This window comes from Rutidosis leptorrhynchoides, chromosome 6 (assembly GCF_046630445.1).
Source record: "Rutidosis leptorrhynchoides isolate AG116_Rl617_1_P2 chromosome 6, CSIRO_AGI_Rlap_v1, whole genome shotgun sequence".
NCBI lineage: Eukaryota > Viridiplantae > Streptophyta > Magnoliopsida > Asterales > Asteraceae > Rutidosis > Rutidosis leptorrhynchoides.
Genome location: NC_092338.1, coordinates 437,018,017 through 437,035,310, shown reverse-complemented (window position 1 = coordinate 437,035,310; position 17,294 = coordinate 437,018,017).

Here is a 17,294-nt window from a genome sequence, read left to right as displayed (position 1 = left end):
AAAATTGGACGTCCCTATAAATAACCATATACACTCGATCGGACACGATGGGCGGGATATTTATATGTACGAATAATCGTTCATTTAACCGGACACGGGAATGGATTAATAGTCACTAGAATTATTAAAACAGGGGTAAAATTATATACAAGGACACTTGGTGTAATTGTTAACAAAGTATTAAAACCTTGGGTTACACGCAGTTGATATCCTGGTGTAATTATTAAACAAAGTATTAAAACCTTGTTATAGTTTAAGTCCCCAATTAGTTGGAATATTTGACTTCAGATATAAGGATAATTTGACGAGGATACTCGCACTTTATATTTATGACTGATGAACTGTTATGGACAAAAACCAGACGGACATATTAAATAATCCAGGACAAAGAACAATTAACCCATGGAAATAAACTAAAATCAACACGTCAAACATCATGATTATGGAAGTTTAAATAAGCATAATTCCTTTATTTTCATATTTAATTGCACTTCTAATTATCACATTTTTATTTATTGTCATTGTATTTAATTGCACTTTTAATTATCGTACTCTTTAATTATTGCAAGTTTATTTTATCGCACTTTTATTTATCGCAATTTCATTATCGTTATTTAGTTTACGCTTTAAATTAAGTCTTTTATTTATTTAATATTTTACATTAGGTTTTAACTGCGACTAAAGTTTTAAAATCGACAAACCGGTCATTAAACGGTAAAAACCCCCTTTATATTAATAATATTAATTATATATATTTGTATTTTTATAAATTAAAACTAATATAGCGTTAAGCTTTGTTTAAAAGATTCCCTGTGGAACGAACCGGACTTACTAAAAACTACACTACTGTACGATTAGGTACACTGCCAATAAGTGTTGTAGCAAGGTTTAGGTATATCCATTCTATAAATAAATAAATATCTTGTGTAAAATTGTATCGTATTTAATAGTATTTCCTAGTAAAAATAAAGCTATTTCATATACACCTCGCATAACATCAGGTGGTGGTAGCATTAACGTGCCCATTCTTCAGGTTAGTATCTGTTTTGCTCAGTAACTCCCCCGATTTCCTCTCATTACTCTGATTAGCAAGCTGACCAATTTATTTCTCCAGATTCTGAATGGCCGCTTGTTGATTTCAAAACATTTGATCATTCTTCTCATTGTTTTGAGTAACAGTAGTAACAAGCTGAGTTTGAGACATCACAAGATTTTCGATCATAGCTTCAAGGTTACACTTTTTCTCTTCGGCTTGGGGCTTCTGAAAATACCCGGGAGCTTGCTGTTGATAACCTCCAATAGATCCCGGCTAGAACCTGGAACCTTGATTACCTTGAGGTTTATAGGGATTGTTGAAATTCCTATTAAACTGCGCACGTCCCTGAAACTAATTGTTGTTCTGTTGACTAATATAATCGATCTCTTCTTTCTGGTTCATAGTCAAACCTGCATCACAATCTTTTCCTAAATGTAATTCCCCACAAAACTCACAACCAACCTTAATACCATGCATGTTCTTTTCCAACTTCTCCAAATGCCTACCAAATTTTTCTAACTTAGCATTAATAGACCCATAATCATCATACGCACCAGTAGTTTTGGTTCTCTTAATTGAAGCTGAACGGGTTGACTCATGATCTTGATGCCATGCTAGAGGGAACATAACATGTGTTTTGTGATGTGATGAGTATTGTGTTAGTGGTAATTTGAATTGGTTAAAGTTAGCAAACATGATGAACTTTATTAGATTTGTGGAAGTTAAAAGAGTTATGTGTAATCATGTTTGTCATGTTTTGGTTGTGTTGTTATGAGAGTATGGTTGTTTTGTGCTATGTTTTAAGAGATAATGTAATATGCATAGATTTGAGCTCTTGGCATGTTTACATGTGTTACTTGGTTAACTTGGTGATTGTCTTTAAGGTGGATTAAAATGCAACATGTTTTGGTTGTGATGGGAATTTGGTGCTTATTATTTTGACTAACACTAACTTTTGACTTTGGTGTTTTGTTTTCTTTATTTGTTTCATGTGTGCAGAGATCGAGAAGAAACACAGAACAACCACGACAACCACCAAATAACCTGAAACTTTGGTTGTCCTAAATCGCTAATGATGAGGAATTAGAAGAACGTTTTACGATAGTTAGCGCCCGTCCGATCGAATGAACATATTATTTGGATTGGACGCAACTTTCAGCGTCGGGTAATAATATTGTTAGAAGATTGCATGGTTATTTGTGGGTAACTGATGTTAAAGCTAACGGGTATAAAATACTATTAAATTTTAGCAGGAAATACTATTAAATACGATACAATTTTACACAAGATATATATTTATTTATAGGATGGATATACTTAAACCTTGCTACAACACTTATAGGCAGTGTACCTAATCGTACAGTAGTGTAGTTTTTAGTAAGTCCGGTTCGTTCCACAGGGAAAATCTTTAAACAAAGCTTAACGCTATATTAGTTTACTTTTATAAAAATGCAAATATATATATAAGTAATATTATTATTATAAAGGGGGGTTTTTACCGTTTAATGATCGGTTTGTCGATTTTAAAAACTTTAGTTGCAGTTAAAACAAAATGTAAAATATTAAATAAATAAAAGACTTAATTTAAAGCGTAAAGTAAATAACGATAATGAAATTGCGAATAATATAAGTGCGATAAAATAAACTTGCGATAATTAAAAAGTACGATAATTAAAAGTGCAATTAAATACAATAACAATAAATAAAAATGCGATAAATAGAAGTGCAATTAAATATAAAATAAAGGAAATTAAATATGAAATAAAAGAATTATGCTTATTTAAACTTCTGTAATCATGATGTTTGACGTGTTGATTTTAGTTTTATGCCCATGGGTTAATTGTCCTTTGTCCTGGATTATTTAATATGTCCGTCTGGTTTTTGTCCATAACAGTCCATCAGTCATAAATATAAAGTGCGAGTGTCCTCGTCAAATTATCCTTATACCCGAAGTTCAAATATTCCAACTAATTGGAGACTTAAACTGTAACAAGATTTTAATACTTTGTTTAATAATTACACCAGGATGTCGACTGAGTGTAACCCAAGGTTTTAATACTTTGTTATCAATTATGCCAATTGTCCTTGTACATAATTTCACCCCTATTTTAATAATTCTAGTGGCTATTAATCCATTCCCGTGTCCGGTTAAATGAACGATTATTTGTACATATAAATACCCCGCCCATCGTGTCCGATCGAGTTTAAATGGTTATTTATAGGGATGCCCAATTATAAATCTTTATATTAACATTAACAAACTATCATGTAGTTAAACAAATATAAAGCCCATTAATAGCCCATAGTCTAATTTCCACAAGTGTCGTTCTTTTGTCCAAACCCCAATTATGGTACAAAGCCCAATTACCCAATTTTAGTAATTAGCCCAACATCATGATTACTTCGGATTAAATAAGCATAATAATAACTTAGCTACGAGACATTAAATTAAAAAGGTTGAACATAACTTACAATGATTAAAAATAGCGTAGCGTTACACGGATAGAATTTCGACTTACACCCTTACAACATTCGCTAACACACCCTTATTATTAGGATTTAAAATTAAAATTAAAATTAAAATATAAATTATATATACATATACTACGTTGAGTGAAGAAGAAAAAGATGATTTTTGCGTTCACCAAACTGCGAATTTATAGGAGATGTGGCCTGACTTTTCATGCCATGCGATCGCATGGACTTTCTTCTTCCTGGCCATGCGATCGCATGGCCAGCTGGGAGAGCTCACATGTTGCTTGTTTCCTTGTGCCGACTTTTTATAAATATAATATAATATATATATTAATTTTAAGACTTAATTATATATTATATTATATTATATTCATATGCATAGTTGACTTGTAATTTTTAGTCCGTTGCGTCGAGCATTGAGAGTTGACTCTGGTCCCGGTTCTGGATTTTCGAACGTCCTTGCGTACAATTTAATATCTTGTACTTTGCGTTTTGAATCTTGTACTCTTGTAATTTTGAGACGTTTCTTATCAATAATTGGAACCTCATTGATTGTATTTTGTACTTTTGAGCTTTTTGGTCGTTTGCGTCTTAAATTCGTCGAATCTGTCTTTTGTCTTCACCTTTTATTATTTAAACGAATATCACTTGTAAATAGAACAGTTGCAACTAAAAGCTTGTCTTTCTTGAGGAATAATGCTATGAAATATATGTTCGTTTTTAGAATTATCAAATATTCCCACACTTGAGCGTTGCTTGTCCTCAAGCAATATAGTCTTGAAATACAAGAATCACTTCTTTATTCTTTACATTTTGTACATCAGTGATTTCAATACGGCGGTATAAACAATGGTAGTAACGATGTGGTTTACAGTCCCACATGACTATAAAATTTAGATCCATTAAGGAAATTGGATCTTTATGAAAATATTTGATCTTTTGAAAATTAAATCTAGTTTTTACCCTAGATAAGTTTTCCGGAATAACCCTTCACCGGTGTTTGCAAAATATTTTTGTGGGCTTGGTGAGTTTCAGATTTGAAAATTTTAGCTCAAAACTTGCGGTTTTGTGTCACCCACTTGCTAACCTTGTATTAGGAAAGCAACAGGTCCAGTTTACTTGTCCCGTATATTACCTTTCGGTAAACTACCGTCCGGTTGTAAAGGAAAGTGTTGAACAAGCAACTGTTAAGGCAATGTCCCCTAACATGCTTTTAATTATGGTCTATAACGTGTCGGACGTAATTACTATCCTTTGTAGGAGCAATAGTAAAGCTCACCCTTATAATTTGTCGGTCTGGCACAAGGTCTTGTCTTTAACCATGCTATGCAACCACCGTTCTTATGGTTGACACCCGATTTGGTTCAGATGACCTAATGAATTCCAGGTGAATTCCTAGGATTTTACGTTCAATGGTAATGAACGCATTGAAAATGGGTTTTCAGAAAACAAATCGGTTTATAATTTGATCAAAATATTTTCTCGTTCAAGCTCGAGTTTAGATATCATTGAATTCCATGAGTTTGAATTCTCAATCTTTAAGGTCAATCTCTAGGATTGAGTAATATCAGGCTTAAAAGCTGATTTTTAATCTTTAAGGAGATTATCCTTTCTGGGGATCTGATTCATTAGTCTTATCCAGCTAATTTGCACGGTACCCTCCCCATTTTACGAGACAGATCCTCTCATGGTTAGGATAAGTCTGACCACTTGGCAACCCTGTTTAATGCTGAGGTCCGTGGATTTCCTGCTGATTTTAGTGATGACTTTTCTAGGTTTTTCGTCAACCTACACCTGGTCTGGACGACAACTTCTTGACCTAAATCAAGAAGCGCGTTTCTTTTTCGGAAGACTTTACTTCCTTTTAATGATGGAATTGATTCATCGTGTAGATCCATCTCTTCTTTTCTTTCATCGGGTAAAATAGTTTAGTTTAGTCCAAAGCAAAAGTATTTTCAGTTATTTGTTACAGAAATATGTGACATATGTTTAAGATAACTTGGTAATTTTTCCCACACTTGGCTTTTATTTTCTTTTTTTTATTGTCCTCTATTCCATTTTAAATGAATTTTAACATTTTGGTTTGTTTCTCAATTTATGTCCTTTCTGAGCTAACAATAATTTCGGTGTTAACACCTAGTTTTATCGTTCATAAATATGTATAAACATGATTTTGAGTTCATTTAATTGAAAATTTTGAAAAATTTTACTAGAATTGGGTAGCCAGTATATAAGACTAGGGCTGTTCTTTATCATCAGAGAGCACTAGATTCTAATACAACTACTGCGTTACTAGTATTTTTAATGGTAACCAAGTGTTTAAGATAAAAATTTTAAAAATCCGAAAGAATTTAACCCCTTCCCACACTTAAGATCTTGCAATGCCCTCATTTGCAAGAAATCAGTAACAATTTAAATTATTGAGGGTGATTAGCGTAAAAATGATTAAATTTTACCAAAGTTTCCAAACATATTGGCGTTTGGTTGCTGAATGATAAATGGTGCATATCATTTGTTCATTTCGTCTGTTGTTACATCACATTTATTTGTCATCTTGTCGTCAAAATTAGTAGCTTTTGCTGAACTTAATGTCAGTCTTTGAAAATGCGCTGTTTTACCCTGTTTTGTACAATTTACAATATACATACATACAAATATAAACATGCATGGCATTTTGAAATGGGACTTAATATCCCACTTTCAAATCCTAAATGTGAAATATTAGTACACAATAATAATAAAAATGATAAAGATTACATAAGTATGTTCAATAACATAAGTTTAAACATGAATAAGTAAAAAGATAAAAACATAAAAATCATATAAATAACCAAATGGAACTAAATCAGTCTGGATATGGGTTCTAGTTCATCTCGTCAGGTGGGTTCCATTGTTGGTTATAGGTGTTTTGATAGGCTTGGTTATAGTCATACCGGTTAAAGGGTGGTCGGATATCGGGGCTATGTGGCGGAAAATGAGCAGGTCGAGTAGGTACATAGTTATTTGGTACCTGATATGATAGCTGGCTCATGATTTGGTGCTGATGAACTAACCAGCTATCGTGTTGGCGTCGCCTATAATCCTCGTATACTCGCTCGGAGTTCCACTGCTCATACATACTATGTCTGGCCGCGTTCGTCATTGCTTCCTCATCTATACGAACGTGGACGTCAAGAATAGCATCTCGAAAGACATCCCTAATGTCTTCCGCCTCCTCCATTTCCTCGTCTGAGCCTCTCTCTACCTGAGGATGAGATCCCTCATAGGGTACTGCCTGGTTACGTCTACTTTTCAATACCTTAGCACCCACATAAACTTTCAATCCTAAGGGCTCAACCTGTTCTCTACAAAGCTGTAATGGACCCCCTTGGTTCCTATCAACACCTAAATACTCTCCAATGAGAGTAACAAAAATACCTCCTCCTATTATACTCCCGTCCTGCATTCCCTCTACCATTTTAGATAAATAAAAAGCAACACAGTAAGGGATATTGACAAAGCTTCTAGGATCCCGAATACACTTTAGGTAGAATAAATCATGTAAGGTAATTTTTTCTTTATTATGACCTCTCTGTGTAATCGAGTTAGCCAAAAATCTATGAATAATACGAAGCTCGGCTCTGTCAATATGTGTATAGGAGTGTCCTCCTGCTGGTGTAAAAACATCAAAATGTGACATACGCCTCCAAATGGCGTCAGCGTCAAAGTTACTATCTACCCTTTCACCATAATGAATCAAATTTGTACAATCGGGTAATAGCAACTCACCAGGAGTATATATCTGTAAGGCCCTGGCCATGTCCAACATGGACATTCTGTACATCCTACCGTCAAAGATAAACCTAAGAAATCTTCTATCATCTATTCTAACTATATTTGTATCAAGTGATACATTACTCATCAACTCAACACACCATTCCTTATATACAGGTCTACGAATGGTGAAAAGACGTTCCCAATCTGTAAAAGAAGAACTGCCATACCTTTGAACTAAAAGCTGTCTAACACGGTCAGCTAGATGGACCGTTTCCAAAGGGGCCCAATCGATTACCCTTGGCACCTCTACATTTTTTGTTACCAATTTGAATTTGTTCCTTTGATATGTCTCGTAATCTCTCCATCTCCTATCAAATCTCAGATTAGGATGCAGAGTGTGCTCAGGAATCGTTGGAAATTCTACTGGCGGCCTCATTGAGAATACTATGAATTCATCAACAAACTGTACCGGATCATAATAAGGTATGTGCTGATCAGGCTGTTGTTGTTGTTCCTGTTGTGGTTCTTGTTCGTGTTGCATTTCTGGTTCTGGTTCTGGTGCTGGTCGTCTAGATGATGATGCTCCTGAACCTCCAGTATCGGCTTTCTGCAAAACACATTAAACATAAAATTTGTGCATCCAAATATGCATTAGTGTTAGCAAAATAACAACTTAAAACAATCACTATAACATGTTAAATCAAAATTAAACTTATACACATTTTCACAATTTTTCACAATTCTACACTTTTCAAATAAGCACATATGAAAATGTATACAAAGTTCATAAGCATTTAACTTAAATAACATGTCAAAATATTCATTACTAATAATTAAACAAGTCTCAAATGGCAAATATATCAAATTAATCAAGTTCATGAATTTTGGACTTAAAAAGTCCACTTTAATCTCCAAAAATCATGTTTAGGATCAATGTTTGGATCATTTAACTATCTAAACATGTTACACTACTCAATTTAGCAATAATTCATGACAAAAATCGGCCATAACCTGTTTATATCAAAAAGCCCCAAATTGCTCAAGAACACAAACCCTAGATTTCTAAAAAATTTGAAGTTTTTGGCTTCAAATCATGTTAAATAGCATCAATCTAGGTTATACATGCATAAAATACTAACAATTTAATACTAATTACACTAGAAATTAACAAAATTGCATTAGGTAAAAAATTGGTAATTATCACAAAAACTAGGAATTTATAGAGTTTAGGGGTGTAATTTTTACCAATTTGCTGAAGAATGAGAATCTAGGCATGATTAGAGCAAGAAATTTGATGAATTACGGTGGAAAAATGGCGAAAATTGGTGAATTTTTGGATGAGTTTCGTGAATGTGTGTGTTTTGTGGAGAAGAAACAGACCCGCTGGTCTGTATGTACCAGGCCTGTAATTGGCCTCCATGCGATCGCATGGATGGATAGGGTGATTCCCATGCGATCGCATGGGTACCCGGCTACAGTGTTTTTGGCTTTTTTTTTTTTTTAAACTTTAACTTATAAAACAATTAAGTGATTAATTTTAAAATTTTGTTTCCCTTTGTCTTAGGACGAGGTCGTTTCGGATCAATGTCCTAGTCCGTCCTTCGACAAAATTTTAAAATTTGTCTTTTTCAAGCGATTGTTTTAAAAGCTTAGATTTTTGGGTTTTTTTTTTTAATTTTTTTTTGGCATACCTTAATTCAATAAGATTAAAAATAATGATAATAAAAGTTCTCGTCCCTCCCTCGGGTAAAGCAATTTCGGTTCAAAGACCTAATCTTCAACTTACAACGAATTTTAAAAATCATATTTTTAACTTAATGAGATAAAGTAAATTTTTGTTTTTAAATTCACACCAAACTTAAAATAAAAATACATAAAATTCAAAATTAATATTAAAAATTCACACCAAACTTAAAATTTAAAATGCATAAAATTAAAAATTCTTATTTTAAAAATTAAAAATTCACACCAAACTTAATTTAAAAATTCATATTATAAAATCACACCAAACTTATATTATATTTTTCAAATATTTTTAATTTTAAATATATTGTTTTTACAAAGTTTACAATATTAATTTAAGATTTATATATTAATTTTAAAAACATGGTAAAAATAAAATTAAAAATCTTTTTGGCTTTTTATCCCACTTTAATCAATCAAATATTATCAAAAATATGCACCCCTCTTTTCGGTAAAGTAATTTGGTTCCATGACCTAATTTAACTCATGACGAATTTTTAAAATATTTTGGGTTGATTGATTAAAGATATTTATACCTTAAGAATAAACGTTAAATTTCACAGTGATGTAATAAATTTTTGTATGATATCAACAATTTCGGTCGCCAAACCTAATTTTATTTAATACCAATTTAATATTTTATAGCGAACAAATTAGCGTTTATTATCAAAAGGTAAAAAAAAAAATTAAAAATAAAAACTGTACAGACTTACCTGTGAGATAGTATTCTTAGTTATACGATCTATCCCATTCATAAGATAGTCGGTTTAATTGGTTTTCCATGGCTATATAGGCGTAACCTCGAGCATTCAGTGTTTTTTCTTCTAAACATATGAACGGTCCGTCTCTGCATAAAGTAACAAATTCGGTATTTGAATAGGTTTGATTATTTGAACATTTACCTCCATGTGACCATTTTCCGCATTTGTGACATCTTTCAAGGTGTCGTGCTCTTCTTTTCGCTGCGGATTTTGATTTTCCTTTACCAAATTGTAACTTATTATCTTCGCATCTGGATTCTTTTCTTACTCTGTCCAATCTTTCTCTGATTACTGATACTATTTCACTCGGTAGTGTGTCATTATTACGTTTAGTGATCAAAGCGTGTAGCATTAGACCATGGTTTAGTTCACAGGCAGTCTTCATTTCCTAAAAAAAAAAAAAAATTCAGAATGGGGGGAGAAGACTAGTTCTTTAGGGTCTGCTAGGAAAAGACCATTCGGGTTCCATTTTCGAGAACTACACGAAAACAGACAATCTAACTCTAACAGAAATACATATTATCCTTTAAAGACTTGATTCTCCCCACACTTAATTAGCTGTGGTATCGAAATTGTGATTAACTTCATTGTCGAATTCCATTGGACTATCTATGTATTGTTTAACTCTGTGACCATTAACTTTAAATTCAATCCCATTTGAATTTATTAATTATATCGTTCCGTATGGGAAAACTCTTTTAACTATGAATGGTCCAGACCATCTTGATTTCAATTTTCCAGGAAATAGCTTGAATCGTGAATTGAAAAGAAGAACTCTGTCTCCTTCTTTAAATTCTTTTAAACTTCTGATTCTTTTATCATGCCATTTCTTCGTTTTTTTCTTTATAGATTAATGAATTTTCATATGCTTCATGTCTTAACTCTTCTAATTCATTTAGTTGACTTAATCGTAGACGTCCAGCTTCATGTATATCAAGATTACATGTCTTCAAAGCCCAAAATGCTTTGTGTTCAATTTATACTGGAAGATGACATGCTTTTCCATAAACAAGTCTAAAAGGTGTGGTTCCAATTGGAGTTTTGTAGGCTGTTCTAAAAGCCCAGAGTGCATCCTCCAATTTAATGGACCATTCCTTCGGATTTGATCCTACGGTTTTCTCTAGAATACGTTTTAAAGCTCGGTTGGTATTTTCAACTTGTCCACTTGTTTGTGATATGCGGTGGAGATTTTATGAGTTACTCCATATCTTTTAAGAACTTTCTCAAGTTGATTATTACAAAAATGAGTACCCCGATCACTTATTAAAGCTTTCGGTGTTCCAAACCTTGCAAAAAGACGTTTTAAAAAATTGACTACAACTCGTGCATCGTTAGTTGGGAGAGCTTGTGCTTCCGCCCATTTAGATACATAATCAATGGCTACGAGAATATAGAGATTATTATGAGATTTTGGAAATGGACCCATAAAGTCAATGCTCCAAATGTCAAATACTTCGCATACTTGAATGACATTTTGTGGTATTTATTCACGTTGACTTATTTTTCCGGCCCTTTGACAAGCATCACAGGATTTGCAAAGAAGGTGTGCGTCTTTGTAAATTGTAGGCCAATAGAATCCAGCTTCATAAACTTTTCTTGCTGTTAATTGAGGCCCATAATGCCCTCCTGTTGGTCATGTGTGACAATGGTTTAATATTTTACTGGCTTCATCTCCGAATACACATCGGCGTATTATTCCATCTGGACAACTTTTAAACAAATGTGGATCTTCCCAGAAATAGTGTTTTATATCACTGAAGAATTTCTTTCGTTTTTGGTATGATAATCCTTTTTCAAGGAATCTACATACTAAGTAGTTTGCATAGTCTGCAAACCATGGTATTTCATTATAATCTATCTTCAATAGATATTCATCAGGAAAGTTGTCTTGTATGGCCGATTCATTTAGAACTTCTAACTCAGGATTTTCAAGACGAGAAAGATGATCAGCGGCGAGATTTTCTGCTCCCTTTTTATCTCGAATTTCAATATCAAACTCTTGTAAGAGTAAGATCCAACGGATTAATCTTGGTTTAGCATCTTGTTTTGAAAATAGGTATCTAAGAGCAGAATGGTCGGTATAGACCACTGTTTTTGCTAGAACGAGATATGATCGAAATTTGTCAAAAGCAAAGACAATAGCAAGGAGTTCTTTTTCAGTAGTTGTATAGTTCGTTTGTGCTCCTTGTAACGTCTTACTAGCATAATATATAGGTTGAAATCGTTTTTCAATCCTTTGTCCTAAAACGGCTCCCATTGCAAAATCACTTGCATCGCACATTAATTCAAACGGTAGATTCCAATTTGGTGTTATCATGATCGGCGCATTAGTGAGTTTCTCTTTAAGAATATTAAAAGATTTGATACATTCATCTGAAAAGATGAATGGAGCATCCTTTTCTAGGAGTTTATTCATAGGAGTGGCAATTTTAGAAAAATCTTTTATGAAACGTCGGTAAAAACCGGCATGCCCTAGAAAACTCCTAACTCCTCTAACATTGGTGGGATGTGGAAGTTTATCAATTACATCTACTTTAGCTCTATCCACTTCAATTCCTTCTTTTGAAATTTTATGTCCAAGAACGATGCCTTCTTTAACCATGAAATGGCATTTCTCCCAATTAAGTACTAGATCTGATTGTTCGCATCTAATAAGCATTCGTTTAAGATTAGCTAGACATGATTCAAATGTATCACCGAAGACTGAAAAGTCATCCATGAAAACTTCCATGCATTCTTCTATCATGTCGTGAAAAATCGCCATCATACACCTTTGAAAGGTTGCAGGGGCGTTGCAAAGTCCAAATGGCATGTGTTTGTAAGCAAAAGTACCATAAGGGCACGTGAATGTGGTTTTCTCTTGGTCCTCGGGTGCTATTGGAATTTGAAAATATCCGGAAAATCCATCTAGAAAACAATAGTAACTATTTCCGGCTAATCTTTCCAACATTTGATCAATGAAAGGTAAGGGAAAGTGATCTTTTCTGGTGGCGTCATTTAATTTTCTATAATCAATACATACACGCCATTCTATTACAGTCCTAGTAGGAATAAGCTCATTTTTCTCATTTGTAATGACAGTCATGCCACCCTTCTTAGGAATGCATTGAACTGGGCTTACCCATGGACTATCAGAAATTGGATAAATTAGACCTGCGTCTAGCAGTTTAATAATTTCTTTTTTAACTACATCTTGCATATTAGGATTTAGTCTTCGTTGGCGTTGCACATATGTTTTATGACCTTCTTCCATAAGGATTTTATGTGTGCAATACGAAGGACTTATTCCTTTAATATCGTGAATCTTCCATGCAATGGCTGGTTTATGAGCTTTCAACAAAGAAATGAGTTGTGATTTCTCATTTTCAGTAAGAGAAGACGATATTATTACAGGTAATTCAGATTCACCATGTAAATAAGCGTATTCCAAATGGTTTGGAAGTGGCTTTAGCTCTAATTTCGGAGGTTCTTCTATCGATGATTTGTATCGATAACTGTCTTCTTCTTTTAGCATTTGAATTTCTTCTGTTGTTGGTTCATATCCATTAGCTATAAGTGTAGCTAACATTTTAGCTTCATCAATTTGTTCTGTTCCTTCTCCTAAAGAACATTCTCCTGTTCCTTGTAATTCTGGAAATTCTTCTAATAATTCTGCATGTGAATCTATAGTTTGAATATAATAGCATGTATCATCTGCAAATTGAGGTTGTTGCATTGCTCTATCAACTGAAAAGGTAACACTCTCATCCTCTATACTTAGGGTCAGTTTCTTACCGAACACGTCTATCATTGCTTTAGCCGTGTTTAAGAATGGTCTTCCTAATATGAGAGGAACTTGAGAATCTTCTTCCATGTCCAGAACAACGAAATCTACTGGAAATACTAAAGTACCAACTTTAACTAGCATGTTCTCCATTATCCCTCTAGGATATTTTATTGATCGATCGGCTAGTTGTATGCTTATTCTGGTTGGTTTCAATTCTCCAAGGTCTAGTTTAGCGTATAATGAATACGGCATTAGATTTATACTAGCACCTAAGTCTGCCAATGCTTCTATTAAAGTAAAACTACCTAGAAAACATGGAATTGTGAAACTTCCTGGATCAGATAGTTTTTCTGGTATCTTATTCAACAGCACTGCTGAACAATTAGCATTCATAGTAACAGCCGAGAGTTCTTCCATTTTCTTTCTATTTGTGATTAGATCTTTCAAGAATTTAGCATATCTAGGCATTCCTGAAATCACATCAATGAAAGGAAGATTTACATTTATCTGTTTAAACATATCCAAGAATTTGGATTGCTCGGCTTCAATTTTCTCTTTTTTCATTTTACTCGGGTAAGAAAGTGGTGGTTGGTATGGTTTAACATAAGGTTTATCCTTAGCTGTGTTATCTTCATTAACCTTTTCAACTACCGGTTCTTTTTCCTTATCTTGATCAGGTTGTGGTTCTTGTGGAGTAGGAATAGCTTCATCAGAAGTTACAGGTATTTCAGGTGGTTTAAGTGTTGTACCACTTCTTGTGGTAATAGCTTTAGCTGTTTCATTTCGGGGATTAGCATTTGTATCACTAGGTAAACTTCCCGGTTTTCTTTCACCTATTAACCTTGCTAGGTTACTTACTTCTTGTTCCAGATTTTGAATAGAAGCTTGTTGATTTCTAAATGTTTGAGCATTTTGTTCATTGGTTTGTTTTTGAGATGTGAAAAACCGCGTTTGAGTTTCAACTAGCTTCGTCATCATATCTTCTAAATTCGGCTTTTTATCATCGGTTTGTTGTGGTGGTTTATTTTGAAAATTAGGTCTTTGCTGATTGTAAGTACTATTGGATACTTGTTGATTGCTAGGACCTTGTTGGTTGTTGTATGGAATATTTCGGTTATAATTCTGGTTTTGATTGTAAATCGGTCTTGGCGGTTGATAATTATTCTGATAATTATTTCCAGGGCTTTGGTTTATGTATGAAATATTCTCTCTTTGTTCCATTGTTAATTCAATACTGAGACAATCTTTTGTCAAATGTGGTCCTCCACACTGCTCACAACTAATTCGTATTGAGTGAATATCTTTAGTCATCTTTTCCATTCGTCTCTCGACAGCATCTATCTTTGCGGAAATGGAATCTAAGTCATGGCTAGAATCGGCTCTAGCTGCTTTAGATGATCTAACGATATCTTTTTCTTGGTGCCACTCGTGTGAGTGGGAAGCAGTGTTATTAATAATTTTATAAGCATCAGTTTCGGTTTTTTTCATAATAGAACCACCAGCTGCTATATCTATGTCTTTTCTTGTAGTGATGTCGCATCCTTGGTAGAATATTTTTACTATTTGACAGGTGTCTAAACCATGTTGCGGACATCCTCTTAATAACTTTCCAAATCTTGTCCACGCCTCATATAGAGTTTCATTCGGCTTCTGTGTGAACGTAACAATTTCTCCTTGAAGTCTTACGGCTTTAGATGCAGGAAAAAATTGTTTAAGAAATTTTTCAACTAAAACGTCCCATGTATCAATCGCCCCTTCAGGTAACGATTCCAACCAATCTTTGGCTTCTCCCTTTAAAGTCCAGGGAAATAACATGAGATATATCTGTTCATCCTCAACTTCTCTTATTTTAAATAGAGTGCAGATCCTATTAAAGGTACGAAGATGTTCATTTGGATCTTCCTTCGGGGCACCACTAAATTGGCATTGATTAGTCACCATGTGTAGAATTTGTCCTTTGATTTCATAATCTGGCGCATTAATGTCTGGATGAGTAATTGCGTAACCTTGGCCAGTGCGTTTAGCTCTCATTCGGTCTTCCATACTTAAAGGTTCCAGATTCTCCATAATTGAATTTGTTGAATCGGAATCACTAGAGGATTCTGATTTAATGGTTCGTTCCTCAACAATCTCTGTTTGAATGATTGGTGGTTCCGGAGAAAAGTTTAGTGGTTCAGGATCTACGAATCGTCCCTGGATATTCTCCGGATTCTCAATTGTGAGGTCGGGTTCAAAAAATGGATTATCAACGGCGACAATATTAGTTAGATGTCTTGATCTAGTTACAGGTGGTGAACGTACAAAAGGTGATGAACGTCTTGCTCGGTGCATTCACTGAATATCCTATTAGTTTTTAAAAGGAAAGAAAAATTATAATAAGTTATCCAATCAATAGACTTTTCTGATTTTGCCCACGTTTCGAATAGCCAAAAGATGCAGCAGAGGGGCAGGATTCGTTTGGTCTCAATATAATTGAGGACTGTTTGGCTCCAATAACCCGGTCCACATACAAATCCAACTATTACTACGAACCAGAAAATTTTGATGTCTATCAATTTAACCACTTAAAATAAATTTTCGTAATTTTAAGAAATTTAGATAAGAAGTAGAATAAAAATCTATGTCCTAAAAACTAGAATAGCGAGAAATAAGAAAGAAAAAGAGTGTGTCGAAAAAGGTCGAAAAAGAAAAATGGTTGAAAAATAAAAGGTGACGGAAAAATAAAAGAAACTTATAAAACTTAAAAACACTTGACTAACCTAACCTTATTACTACAACTAACTTAAAATTATAATCGCAAATTGAAATTACTAATTGGAATGATAATTGATACATAGGTAAAAGGTGTCTAAAAATATTAAAGCTTACAAGAAAAACTATATCCCAAATGGCAATAACTTAAAAAGAAACTAAAACTTAAAAAGGCGTCGCAAAATTCTAAAGCACTTAAATCTTAGTCTAAAGAAAAAGCACTTAAGTGATTTTACGGCAAAGCCTAAAAATCTAGAAGTAAAAATAACTATGGCAAAAACTATGAGTTAAAAATAAATACGAGCGAAAAATACAAAAATTACGCTAAAACTATTAAAAAGGGATAAAATATAAAAATATACAAAAAGTTGTAAAAAGTACAATTTTTATAAAAATATTATTTTTATATTATTTATTTAATAAAACTATTAATTTTAAACTTTAAATAACTAATTAAACATAAAAATACAAATTAAATATAAAAACTAAATTAAATTACAAAATATATAACCCTAATTAGGGTTTAAATATATTAATAATAATAATTATCCGTAATTAATGCAGGCTGCAGTCAACTGTGGCGTGTCAGACGGGCTCATGCGATCGCATGAGTCCTAAGTTGCCCAGCCATGCGATCGCATGGGCTAGGGTTTCGGGCCACAGAGTGGGCTGCTACAGTACCGGACTCGAGTTTTAATATATTTTTTTTTTGTTTTTTCTGTAAATTATATTTATAAAATAAATTAAATAAAACTTAAATTTTTACAAACAAAAAAAAATAGAAATAAAGAAACTTTATAAAACTTAAATATTTACCAAACTCTTAAAAATATTTATATTTTTGTTTTTCTTTTAATATTTTTGAATATTTAAAACGTATTTTTACAAAAGCGTATTTTTTTTTTATAAAAGTAACTAAAAAGAAATTTTTTTATATATATATTAGCATTGCGCTTCCGGCTTTTAAGCTAGATTGTCTCCCCGGCAGCGGCGCCAAAAATAACTT